Raw genomic sequence first — 13018 nt, forward strand, 5'->3', positions numbered from 1 at the left:
AGAATAGTAGGTTTGGAAGGGGGCTATAAGACCATTGAGTCCAACCCCCTTGCTCAGTGCAGGAATCCAAGCCAAAGCATCCCTGACAGATGGCTCTCCAGCCTCATCTTGAATGCCTCCAGTGTGGGAGAGCCCACCACCTCCCGAGGTAATTGGTTCCATTGTCGTATTGCTCTAACAGTTAGGAAGTTTTTCCTGATGTTCGGCCAGAATCTGACTTCCTGTAACTTGAGCCCATTATTCCGTGTCCTGCACTCTGGGATGATCGAGAAGAGATCCTGGCCTTCCTCTCTGTGACAGCCTTTCAGGTACTTGAAGAGCGCTATCATATCTCCCCTCAGTCTTCTCTTCTCAAGGCTAAACGTGCCCAGTTCTGTCAGTCACTCCTCACAGGGCTTTGTTCCCAGTCCCCTGATCATCTTCGTTGCCCTCCTCTGAACCCTCTACAGTTTGTCTGCATCCTTCTTAAAGTGTGGTGCTCAGAACTGGACACAGTACTCTAGATGAGACCTAACCAGTGCTGAGTAGAGGGGAACTAGTACTTCACGTGATTTGGAAGCTATACTTCTATTCATGCAGCCCAACACAGCATTTCCCTTTTTTGCAGCCACATCACATTGTTGGGTCATATTTAGTTGGTGATCTACAACAATTCCCAGATCCTTCTGCTTGTAGTATTTTTGAGCCACGTATCCCCCATTTTGTAACTGTGCATTTGGTTTCTTTTCCCAAGGTGCAGAACTTGGCATTTATCCCTATGAAATTTCAATCTGTTGTTTTCAGCCCAGTGCTCCAGCCTATCAAGATCACTTGAATTTTGTTTCTGTCTTCCAGGGTATTAGTTATCCCACCCAATTTTGTGTCATCTGCAAATTTGATCAGCATTCCCTGCACCTCCTCCTCCAAGTCATTAATAAAAATGTTGAAGAGCACTGGGCCCAGGACTGAGCCCTGAGCACTGGTACCCCGCTCGTTACTTCTCCCCAGCTTGAGAAGTTCCCATTGATAAGCACTCTTTGAGTCCAATTCTGTAGCCAACTGTGGATCCACCGGATCGTTGTTTCATCTAGCCCACTTTGAGCTAGTTTGCTCATCAGGATATCATGGGGCACTTTGTCGAAAGCTTTGCTGAAGTTGAGGTATATTATGTCCACAGCATTCCCACAGTCCACAAGGGAGGTTACTTGATCAAACAGATTCGTCTGGCAGGATTTGTTATTGACAAATCCATGTTGGCTTTGAGTAATCACGGAATTGTTGTCAAGGTGCTTCCCAATGGATTGCTTTATCATCTGCTCCAGAATTTTCCCAGGGATTGATGTCAAACTGACTGGTCTGTAGTTCCCAGGTTCCTCCTTTTTACCCTTTTTGAAGATAGGAACAACATTAGCCCTCCTCCAGTCATCTGGCACTTCACCCGTTCTCCATGATTTCTCAAAGAGAATAGACAGTGGTTCTGAAAGTTCTTCTGCCAGTTCCTTTATTACTCTAGGATGCAGTTCATCTGGCCCTGGAGATTTGAACCCATTCAAAGTAATTAGGTGTTCCTTGACCAAATGCCTATCGATATCAAGCTGCAATCCTGCCCCTTCAGCCTATACTTCACCTTTGCCGGGTGGTGGTGGTGGTGTCATAGACCCTCTTTTGGGAGAAGACTGAGCCAAAGCAGGAATTGAGCACTTTTGCCTTTTCTTTGTCATCTGTTATCATTTTTCCATCCTTAATTTAATAGCTGAACCACCATTTCTTTCCTCTGTCTTTTACTATGCATGTATGTGAAGAAAGCCTTTTTGTTGCTTTTAGCATCCCTCACTAACCTCAACTCATTCTCAGCTTCAGCCTTCCGGACGCCATCGCTGCAATTCTGTGCTACCTGTCTGTACTCCTCCTTTGTAGCTTGGCCTTCTTTCCATTTCCTATATGTGTCCTTTTTGTTTTCAGGTCATCTTTAAGGTTTTTGTGAAGCCACATTGGCTTCTTCCACCTTTTCTTCTTGTTGGAATTGTTTCTAATTGTGCCTTTAGAATTTCCTTTTTTAAAAACTTCCACCCAACTTGGACTCCTTTTCTCATTAGAGTCACTTGCCATGGGACTTTACTTATCATATTAAAATTTATTTAATAAATAAATAAATAATTTATTTAATAAAGTTTATTAAAATTGGCTTTCCTAAAATCTAGGGTACGCATTTGGCTACACTTGGCTTTTGCTTCCTTTAGAACCAATAACTCAAGTATAGCATGGTCACTTTTCCCCAGAGTTCCTGTAACTGCTACTTTATCCACTAAGTCATCTCTGTTGGTTAGGATCAAGTCAAGAATAGCCAATCCTCTAGTTCCTTCCTCTACTTTCTGTAGGAGGCAGTTATCCGACATACAAGTCAGGAATTTCCTGGAGGGGCCATGTTTTGCAGAATTTGTCTCCCAAGAAATATCGGGGAAATTGAAGTCCCCCATTACTACTACATCATGCTTCCTTGAAACATTGGCTATTTGCTTTTCAAAAGTTTCATCCTTGTCTTCTCCTTGATTGGGTGGCTGGTACTAGACTCCGACCACCAGGTTCCTTTTACTCTTTGCTCCATTTATTTTGATCCAGATGCTCTCAATGGGGCTACCAAGCTCATCCTCCTGTATTTCTGTGCAGAGATATGTATTTTTCACATATAGTGCAACCCCACCTCCCTTTCTGTTCCTCCTGCTCTTTTTGAACAAGTTATGTCCTTCAATTGCTGTATTCCAATCAAGAGAGTCATCCCACCAAGTCTCAGTTATATATAGGGATGGCGGAGAATGCACTGGCATTCGGCCCCCTGAAATCCGTGGTGGAACGGCCTCCCCCCCCCAACGGATTCCCCCCCGGGATGAAGCTTACCTGGTGCGGATGTTCCGGTGGCGGCAGCTCCAGTGGTGGCTCCGGCGGCGGCGGCGGCTGGTCTTTCGACTGGCTGCCACAGCTGCCATTGCCATCTGCCCTTTGCCATGATATGCTATGTAAGTATTTACTAGGGATGTACAAAAGTCACTTACCTTGCCTGAAATTTGATTTGCGGTGGGGGGGAGGCACTCTGTCCCTCCCCCCCGAAATTCTGGCTGGGGGGGAGGCGCCCCGTCCCTCCTGCTGCGAATCCTGGCTGGCCCGGAACACAAATGGCGGCGGCCGTAGCTGCCGCCGTTTGCGTCCCTGCAATCAGCCGTGATAGGCTACGTAAATGTTTACATAGCCTATCATGGCTGAGTAAAAAAAAACACCCGCATGTACGCAAATGGCAGCGCCCATGGGCGCTGCCATTTGCGTTCCTTATTTTGGCACATCTAGTCTACGTAAACATTTACGTAGACTACGGCGAAAATAAGGGGAACGCAAATAGCTTAGACACTGTCAGGGTGGACACTGAGCCCATAGAATCCCAGAGTAGTTCTGATTCGGAGGAAGAGCAGTCGCTCCTGGGAGAGTAGCACGCCCCTTTTTCCCAGGGCCCGCAGCTGACAGAGATTCCTCCCACCAACATTCCTAGATTAGAAAGCAGTCCAGGGAGTGACCCAGCACCGAGAGCAGACTGGGTGGATGCGCAGCGCAGACGCAGAGAGCGGCGCCAAATGGAGAGCGCGGAAAGGAGGCATAGCGCCCGGTTGGCGCTCAAAGAACAGTTGCGCCCAGAGGATCCAAGGGAAAAGGGGAGGGATTCTCCCTAGTCCTTATATTCAGGGGTCTGCCAATAATTGCCTTTCAAACGGGGATCAACTGTTCCAACTTAGGGCATAGGGATGCTGCTGCTCAGATCTAGTTGCTACCTGTAGAGTTGTTAAGTTGTAAAAGAAGAATAAAGCTTTGAAAAGAATCCCTTTCTCTGTGTCTGGACTTGGCTACTGGATTAGACTGAGAGAGCCCTCCAAGGAGCCCTTGACAGACGCTACGCTATTTGCGTTCCCCTTATTTTCGCTGTAGTCTACGTAAATGTTTACATAGACTAGACGTGCCAAAATAAGGAACGCAAATGGCGGCACCCATGGGTGCCATCATTTCCGTACGTGCGGGTTTTTTTTTTTACTCAGCCGTGATAGGCTACGTAAACATTTACGTAGCCTATCACGGTATTTTTTTAAAATCTAGCCGTGATAGGCTACATAAATGTTTATGTAGCCTATCACTTTTTTTTTTTAACTGGAAATGGTGGCGGCAGCCGGTTGGAAGACCGGTTGCTGCCACCGCCGCCACACCTCCACCGGAGCCGCCACTGCCAGGGACATTCGCACAAGGTAAGTCCCGTCCCAGGGGGGGCGGAGGGCGCAGACCATTTCGCCACCGATTTCGGGGGGCCGAATGTGCTGGCATTCGGCCTCCCCGAGATTCAGGGCGAAAATCTCTGACATCCCTAGTATTTACATAGCCTATCACAGCAAGACAAGGAAAAAAAACCCCAAACCCACGTACATAAATGGCAGCGGCTACGGCTGGTCGTAAGACCAGCTGCCACAGCCGCTGCCAGAGCTGCCGCCTCCCGGAACATCCGCCCCAGGTAAGTCTCAACCCGAGGGGGATCCGCAGGGTGGCGGGGGGGGGGGTGGCAAGCTGTTCCGCCACAGATTTCGGGGGGCCGAATGCACTGGCATTCGGCCTCACCGAGATCCGTGGCGGAATTCTCTGCCATCCCTATTTTTTTCCGCCGTAATAGCTTACGTAAATATTTACATAGGCTAATACGGCGGGGGGAAAAAAGAACACAAAGGGCACCATCTTTTTTCCCCCACCGCTTCAGCCTACGTAAATATTTATGTTAGCTATTACGGCGAAAAGAAAAGGAATGCAAATAGCACCCACTACGCTATTTGCGTTGCCCTTTTTTTGCCGTAATAGCTTACATAAATATTACGTAGGCTAAAATGGCAAAAAAAAGGGAACGCAAATGGCGGCCGCCGTAGCTGCCACTATTTGCGTACGTATTATTTTTTCTTCCGGAAGGAAGGCTGCCCAGTGGCCGGATTTCCGGCTGTGGGCGGCCCTGGCTGGCAGTTCTGCGGAATCTCTGCGGAGTGGAGCCGGCCGGAGAAGGATTTCGGAGGGAGGCGCGGAGCGCCTCCCCCCCCACGAATCGCCTCGTCAAAAGGTGAGTGACTTTCGTACATCCCTTGTTATATATCAAGTCATAATTTCCCTCTTGTATTAAGAGTTCAAGTTCATTCTGTTTGTTTCCCATACTCTGAGCATTAGTATATAGACATTGAAGACCATGTGCTTCATAGTCTGGCTTTCTTCCTACATGTGTCTGAAGACTATTATTGGGCGCTATTAGAGCTGTTCTTTCTGTTGTGGTGCATGAGCCTTCATCCATTGTTACCCCCAACTTTGCATCTCCCTCCCCCGTTTTGCTGTGGCAAAACACATTCTTCTCAGCCCTTGTGAGGAACAACCCATCCCTTGCCAACAGTCCATTTTCCAGGAAGTATAGCCCGTGGTCTCAGATTCCAAATCTTTCACATCAGACCACCTTTGTAGCCAGTCATTCACTCAGAGTATTTTTCTTTCCCTTTCTACCCCTCTTCTAACTACTGGAAAAATGGATGAGAAAACTATCTGGGCCCCAAAGTTCTTGAGTTTCCTTCCCAAAGCTTCAAAGTCTGATGTGATTTCTTCGTAGCTCTTCTTGGCAGTGTCATTTGTTCCCACATGGATGAGAAGAAAGAGATACCTGTCAGTGGGCTTCATGAGTGTAGGCAACCCTTCAGTCAAGTCTCTAATCTGTCCTCCTGGGAGATAGCGTACCTGGTGAGTCCATCGGTCTTCGTGACATACTTGGGTTTCAATCCCACGCAGCAAGGAGTCTCCCACAACTAGGGATGGACGAAAGTCCCTTACCTGATCTCGCAGCTTGCTTTGCGGTGGGGGGGAGGCGCTCCGTCCCTCCCCCCGAAATTCTGGCTGGGGGGGAGGCGCCCCGTCCCTCCGGCCGAAATTCTGGCCGGGGGGGAGGCGCCCCGTCCCCCCGGCCACGAATCTTGCTGTCCTGCTGGGACACAAATGGCGGCGGCCATAGCCGCCGCTGTTTGCGTCCCTGCAGTCAGCCGTGATAGGCTACGTAAATGTTTACGTAGCCTATCACGGCTGACTTTGGGGAAAAAAAAAAGCGTGTACGCAAATGGCGGCACTCCATTTGCGTTCCTTGTTTGGGCACGTGTAGTCTACGTAAACATTTACGTAGACTACAGCAAAAATAAGGGGAACGCAAATAGCGTTGCCCTTATTTTCGCCGTAGTCTACGTAAATGTTTACGTAGACTACACGTGCCCAAATAAGGAATGCAAATGGCGGCGCCCATGGGCGCCGCCATTTGCATACGTGCTTTTTTTTTTTTTCCCAAAGTCAGCCGTGATAGGCTACGTAAACATTTACGTAGCCTATCACGGTGTTTTTTGAAAATCTAGCCATGATAGGCTACATAAATCTTTACATAGCCTATCATGTTTGTTGTTGTTGTGTTTTTTTTTACTTGGAAATGGTGGTGGTGGCAGCCGGTCGGAAGACCGGCCGCTGCAGCCGCTGTCGCCGAACCGCCACCGGGAGCCGCCGCTGCCAGGGACATTCGCACAAGGTAAGTCCCATCCCGGGGGGGTGGCGGACCGTTTCTCCACCAATTTCGGGGGGCCGAATGCGTTGGCATTCGGCCTCCTAGAGATTCGTGGAGAAATTCTCTGACATCCCTACATCCCTCTTTTTGTTGTTGTAGGCCTTAGTTTCATTGCCTCTGCTTGACTGACCTTCAGCCTCTTGCTCGCTGTCATGCAGGTTCCCTTGTAATTCTTCCTCTGGAAGCTGTCCTCCATTATCATCCTCAAATGCCTGAAAACAGTTCCATAGTTCCACTGCTTCCATTGGGGCAGAGTGGCTTCTAGTTCTTGTGCTCCTAACTGTCACCCTTTCCCAAGAAGTATCGTCTACTTCATTTTTCCTCACCTTAGCATTTCCCTTTTCTTCCTCTGCTTGCTGTTTCTCTTATGGCTGTTGTACTATGCTTTGCTGCTGTAGTTCCATTGTTCTGTCTAAGGACTCTTCATCTTTTTTTCTTATTCCCTGGAGGGTTGACACTCACTGCTCCTGTCCTCTTACTTTTTCTTCCAGCAGTGTAATCAACTTGCACTTGTTGCACGTGTAGCCCATGTTGATCTCAGGCAAGAAAACATTGCACAGGTCTTGCAATGGTATGGAACATTGCACTGGTATGGAAGTGTGTGTTACAAGAAAAAGAAATTAAAAGAATTGTTAGGGACCTCCCCTGCTGAACGTCTGTTTGCTCTCCCTATTCTTTCGCTCCGATCGCTGACTCTCTGGGACCTTTCTTGCTTGTATAACCCCTAGACCAGCTGGAGCAGCTTCCTCTGCTCTTTTCAGCTAGGAGACAGGAAACAGACTGAGACTCTCTGCCCACACAGCTATGGACAAACAGAAAGGAGATCCATCCCGTTGCCATCCCATTACGTAATCCAAATCTAGAAGGAAAGCAATCACACTGATAGAGGGCATGCAGAAAACCACTGCTGCCTCACACATCACATTAAAACTAGGTCGTCTGAGCCACAACATTCAAACACTTCTTACATGCCACATGGTCTTGAGAGGCAGACACGGCTGTGTACATTGCAAAGGTCATTGAAGGTTACACTCCCTGCATGAATTGGAACAACTGAGGGTTTTTACACGGCCATGCATGCAGTCATGTTTATTCAGGTGTCAGTGGAAGGTTCCTCGTAACAGACTCTCCGTACATGGAAAAGGAGGCCTAGAAAAATGCCCTGGAAATGGCATCCTTATTTAATTTTTTAAATTCTCAGCACATTGCTAGCTCCTTGTTATGTTGATGTTAAAGAAACCATCCTCCCATATTTCTGTATGTTTTGGAGGAGGAGGCTGAAAACCCACCGGAATCTGACTGCTACTTGCTGCTCTTTGCGTGTTCTTCCATGTGTTCACCCAGATGGTCAATTGATCTAATGTGACGTCCAAGGCAGCAGTGGCGTTTTGCAGCCTGACAGATATTGATACCCTCCACCAGTGTGATTGCTTTCCTTCTAGTTTGGGATTATGTAGTAGAATGGAAAAGGGACGGAACGTCTTTCTGTTTATCCACAGGTGGGAGAGGCAGAGAAGAGCGGCTATCCATCTGTTAACAACAAGTGAATTTGTTGCCCATCCCTTCTGTATGTAACTCCACATTGTGCCTGATATTTAACTTTTTTCCACATTGCTCCTTTAGAAAAGAAAGAGAAAACGATGTTCCGTCCATATTTCAGGCAGGGCCGGGGTGGGAGGGAGGATGCTTGCATGTCTTGTCAGCAAGCGTGCCACTTGCTGTGGAATATGGCATTTTGATATGAAGAAATCCTAGACTCGCTGTGAAATTAAATGGATTTTGGGAGCAATTATTATATGGCTATCTAGAGATAAGAGATTCTGACAATTTGTTTTTCTTCTGCATGTCCCACACTATATCTAACCTTTTAAGAAAACATTTCTTATATATGCATAATGATTTGAGGAGGCAAAACCCAGCCGCCTAGATACAGGCTGCAGAGCTAAAGTTTATAATGTCTATATACTTCTCTACCAACACTGCCAGATATTATTTTTCCTGTGCTCAAAAATGCTTCTTGCTCCAACCCTGACACTCACTTGCTCAGTGGTAGAGCCCCTGCTTTGCATGCAGAAGGTCCCAGGTTCGATCCCCGGCATCTCCAGGTAGGGCTACGAAAGAATCCTGCCTGAAACCCTGGAGAGCCGCTGCCTCCAGTCAGTGTCGACAATACTGGGCTAGATGCATCAATGGTCTGACTCAGTATAAGGAAGCTTCCGATGTTCCAGTGTACCCCTATGCAAATAGTAATGTATGTATCTTTTTAAAATCAGTGATTTAAACATAGCAACTGGATTGGACAAGACCCAAGTTTTGAAACTGATTGAAGTTTAATTGTAGGGGGAAGAGGAAAATTAATAAATTCTCAGGTGTTTCTTGATCTATTTTTTTCTTGCTTTTACTTCGTTGGGGATAAAAGGAAGCAATCATTCAGTAACTATGTAATTAATTTAAATATCTGAATAATTTAGCATTCATGAGCATAGTGCCTTTTTATTTCAGTATTTTCTGTCTCAGTATTTCCTCATTAAATGCGCCAAGTCTGTTTATCTGATAGTTTCAGGATTCTTAGAACTGCTGGAGAGAGAGCTCCAGGAGGAAAAGGATATATCGTCATTTGCATATTAGTATTTTACATGGGTGGATAAAGGCATTTTGATTTCTAATGAAAATTCAGCTGATAATGATCTTGGATTGGTTTGATTTACATGGATGATGATGTCTTCATTAGCTGAAGCAAATGATTAATTGTTCTTTGCTACAGCTGCTTGTGTGCTTTCCCAATGTGGCATTTTAATTTTCAGGTTGACAACCAGTCAGAAAGAATCCACTGCACATGATCAAAGCTCATGCTAGATAGTTTTTGCCTTCAGATGACAAACAGAACACTCCTCAAGTCTAGGAAAGGTTATTTGTTCTTTAATCTACATGGGTTTTTAAAACTCCTCTGCACATAGCATTCTGTTTATTTGACATGCATCTAGTTCTTTGTTCGCAAATGTACCCATTTAACCATTTTGTAAGGATAAGCAATGGAACTTGTTGAAAACTATTGCAGAATAGAAGAGACATTTTCTCAGTAAACAAGACTGCACTGAGATAGAGGTATATAGGTATCTCAAGAATTCTATCAGCCTCTTAGCAGCCTCCGTTAGGGACAGTCTTTCATTAAGAGCACAATCCTATGCATGTTTAGACAGAAAAAAGTCCTACAGCTCCCAGCTTCCCTCTAGCTAACCATGCTGGCTGGGGCATGCTGGGAGTTGTAGGGCTTTTTCTGTCTAAACATGCATAGGATTGCACCCTAAGTGCATTATGGTTCTGCACGCCTGCCTTCAAGTGTTTATGTTTTAAATAGCAGTGGTTTGGTTTCTCTAACCAGCAGAGACAATAGCAAACTCCTCTGGTGTAGACATGAAGTAACAAAGTGTTCAGTTTCAGGCAGTTATATTATATTTGGGCCAATGCGCCTCCAGTTTAGTTTTGATTCTGAATCTTGTTATGTGTCTATGGAAACCTCTGGAAGGCTTTCCCAGCATACATGGCCACCTAGGTATGAAAACAATGAAACAAAAACCTGGCTGAACTATACGTACAGCTGACTCCAAAAGGCTCAGAAGCCCTAAAGCAAAGAGTAACAATTCACGTTGGATGTATGCCATTCAACAGAGTTTGTTTGAGAGGTTGTATCAGCAGGAAATGAACTGGAAAATTTCAAAACAACTATTTTTAAGGCATTTGATCTGCTCTGCAGACGGGCATGCATGCTGCAAAGGGGAAAGCCTACCACAAGAAATTGACCTTGATATAACTAGAGGTTGTTAACATGAAGAAAGGATGTGTGTGTGTGTGTGTGTGTGTGTGTGTGACTTACTATAGCTCACTTGCTCTTTAGGTACAAACTACAAAGGATCAGGGGCTGCATTTTTCTTCTCCAGAGAAAACTTTTACATGCACAACTCCACATTAGCTGCTGCTTCATTTTTAAACACACAGCTTCTGAAGGCTGATACAATGGGCAAAATCCAACATAAATCCTACTTAGACACATTTAAATGAATTGGACTTAAGTTCCTCAAAACTAACTTAAATTCCATTCATTTCCATAGGTCTATTCTAAGGAGGACTTACTGAATGAAGACCTTTTCTCTGATGAGGACCAAACTGTGGAACGTTTTTCCTAGGTAATTGTCTTTTAAGTGCCAGGCAAAATCCATCCTGATCATTTAGCTGTATTTAAGATCCTTTAACTGGCTTGGGCAGCTCTTCTTAACTCACTTCTTTTGCTTGCTGTTTATCTTTTCCAGTTGTTACTGGTGTTATAACATGATATTTAATATATTTTTGTATGGATAATTTTTTTTAAGCTTCCTTGAGGGCACTTGTTGAGATGTGGAATATAAATCATGTATTTAAGTAAATGAACTACTGGAAATTACTACAGCTCAGGGAATCTGAACCATATAATAATGACAAAAAAACCCAAACGAAACCCTTAATATGCACCATAACAACTACTAAATCATATCCACCAAGACAACTGCTGATTTTCAACATTTCATGAACTTCAGAACCAGTGCAGTTCTAAATCTGCTCTGCCAACTACTTCCTAAGATCAACAGACTATAAAACAAAGGCTATACTTTGCTTTCTGTTGCCATTTCTCTCCATCCCCCCTGCACTGTACCCATACATCCGTGCCACCTGAAGATAATACTTCATGTATCTGCTGAAGTGGGCTACAGTCCACAAAAGCTTATGCCATACTAAATGAGGTTTTTTTTAAGGTGCCACAAGACTCTTTGCACCCAGACTCCAGCAAGGAAGAGACGAAATAACAGTTTGGGGTTCAAAATGGGGAACATATTGTTAGTGACTATGACATTCAAAAGATCTGCAATGGGCCACAAATGCTAGCCGACTAACTCCCTTCCATCAGTGTGAGTCATGAGACTCTTTGTTGTTTTTTCTGCAACAGACTAACCTGCTCTCCCCCAGGAATTGACCAAATGCAGCTGAATCATTTCTTGCTTTAATATATTTATTAATATCATTTTTGGTATTTATTATTATATTATAATATGTTTACTATAAATATGAATATGTGCAGTGGGGCTCGTGAAAGCAGACTTTTATGCCTCTTCCTCCCCACTGCTGCCCCTCTAACCTCTCCCCCCAACACTACATATTGGGTTGGGATCTCTGCTGAATGGGGTAGGCCCCCTGCGCCACGGCCTTCCCCATTTAGCAGGATCCCCTGATCCCCTATCCAACATTTTCAAAGGGTTGCTATGGAGAGGTGGGGCTAGGAAGTGGGGCTAGGACTTTAATCGCTGGAATATGTTTCACATCCTTCTTCCAACATCAGGAATAACATTATGCCTCCTGCTAGCTGCTGTTTGGCTAAACTGGATATCATTCTATCCTCCCCTCCCGTCTCTTCCCCTTTCACTCCCTCCCTTTCCAATGCCATGTACATTTTTGATCCTTTGAAGAATATGGTTTCAAAAGGCTGTTATTTGAAAGGGGAATTAAGCCAGCTGAAATATCAGTTCACTCATCAAACCCTTTTCTTGTTCAGGTAAAAGCGGCATGTATGATCTTTAAATGTTACAGCTTTTGTCAAATTACAAAGAGAAAAATAAGAGAGAATTTATTATTTTGCTCCCTGTGTCTATTTGTCAATGGCTTTAAGAACAGCATCAAGACAACGGCCTAACTCAACTGAGGTTGAATTCAGCAGCTGCTTCCTTTGGGGAAAGCCCTTAGAACGACTAGGTGTGCTATATGCAAAGATACGATAAGGAAGTGCTCTGTAGTGTAATTGCTTCTTCTCCCAGAGTGACCCTTGTTATGCTCTGAACTGGTTGTGAGTCTAGCGAAACCTTAGAGCTGGCGTAGACATTATAGTAGTTGCCATGACCGTGTGTTGGAAACACATGGGGCCACTGCTTGCAGCCAAGCTGTGTTCACATAAAAGTGTCAGTTGTGTCAGCACCTCCACAACAAGGTTGTATATGTGCAAGATTCTTCAGCTGAGCAATGCAGAAAAAATGCAAGCCAAATCATGAAAATCTTGGCAGGTGTAAAAGCCTACCTGTAAAAAAAGAAAAGAAAAAAAAAAGGAGATTAATCTCAGGATGTGTATTTGGAGGGAAAGGCAAAGACATTTGCCCACTGAGGGGATCATCTCCTCCATGCGCCAGCCACCCTGCATTTGCGGCTAGATGGCTGATTTTGGCTGTCTAGCTGCGGGATGTTGGAGCATGGGGTGGAGAGCCTAGATGATGCATAGGAAGCATCATACTGGCACTTCCACAATCCCCACCCCTCCCTTCTCCCAGGAATGCCCCCTTTTGCCCCATTCCATACTGCTCTTATGAGACCAGAGCC

At 45.3% G+C, this 13018-nt stretch overlaps 1 long non-coding RNA gene across 1 annotated transcript in view; it reads left to right on the plus strand.

Annotated features, from left to right (window-relative positions):
- LOC146352397 (uncharacterized) overlaps window positions 1-13018 on the plus strand; it is an 85952-nt gene that overhangs the window by 51401 nt on the left and 21533 nt on the right. Inside the window, exon 3 of the long non-coding RNA XR_014787354.1 lies at window positions 10735-10809. This is a non-coding gene — a long non-coding RNA (uncharacterized LOC146352397). The remainder of the gene's footprint in view (window positions 1-10734; window positions 10810-13018) is intronic.

Source organism: Heloderma suspectum, chromosome 2 (genome assembly GCF_057233095.1).
Source record: "Heloderma suspectum isolate Gila_16-S chromosome 2, 16-S_ref, whole genome shotgun sequence".
In the NCBI taxonomy this organism is placed as follows: Eukaryota; Metazoa; Chordata; class Lepidosauria; order Squamata; family Helodermatidae; genus Heloderma; species Heloderma suspectum.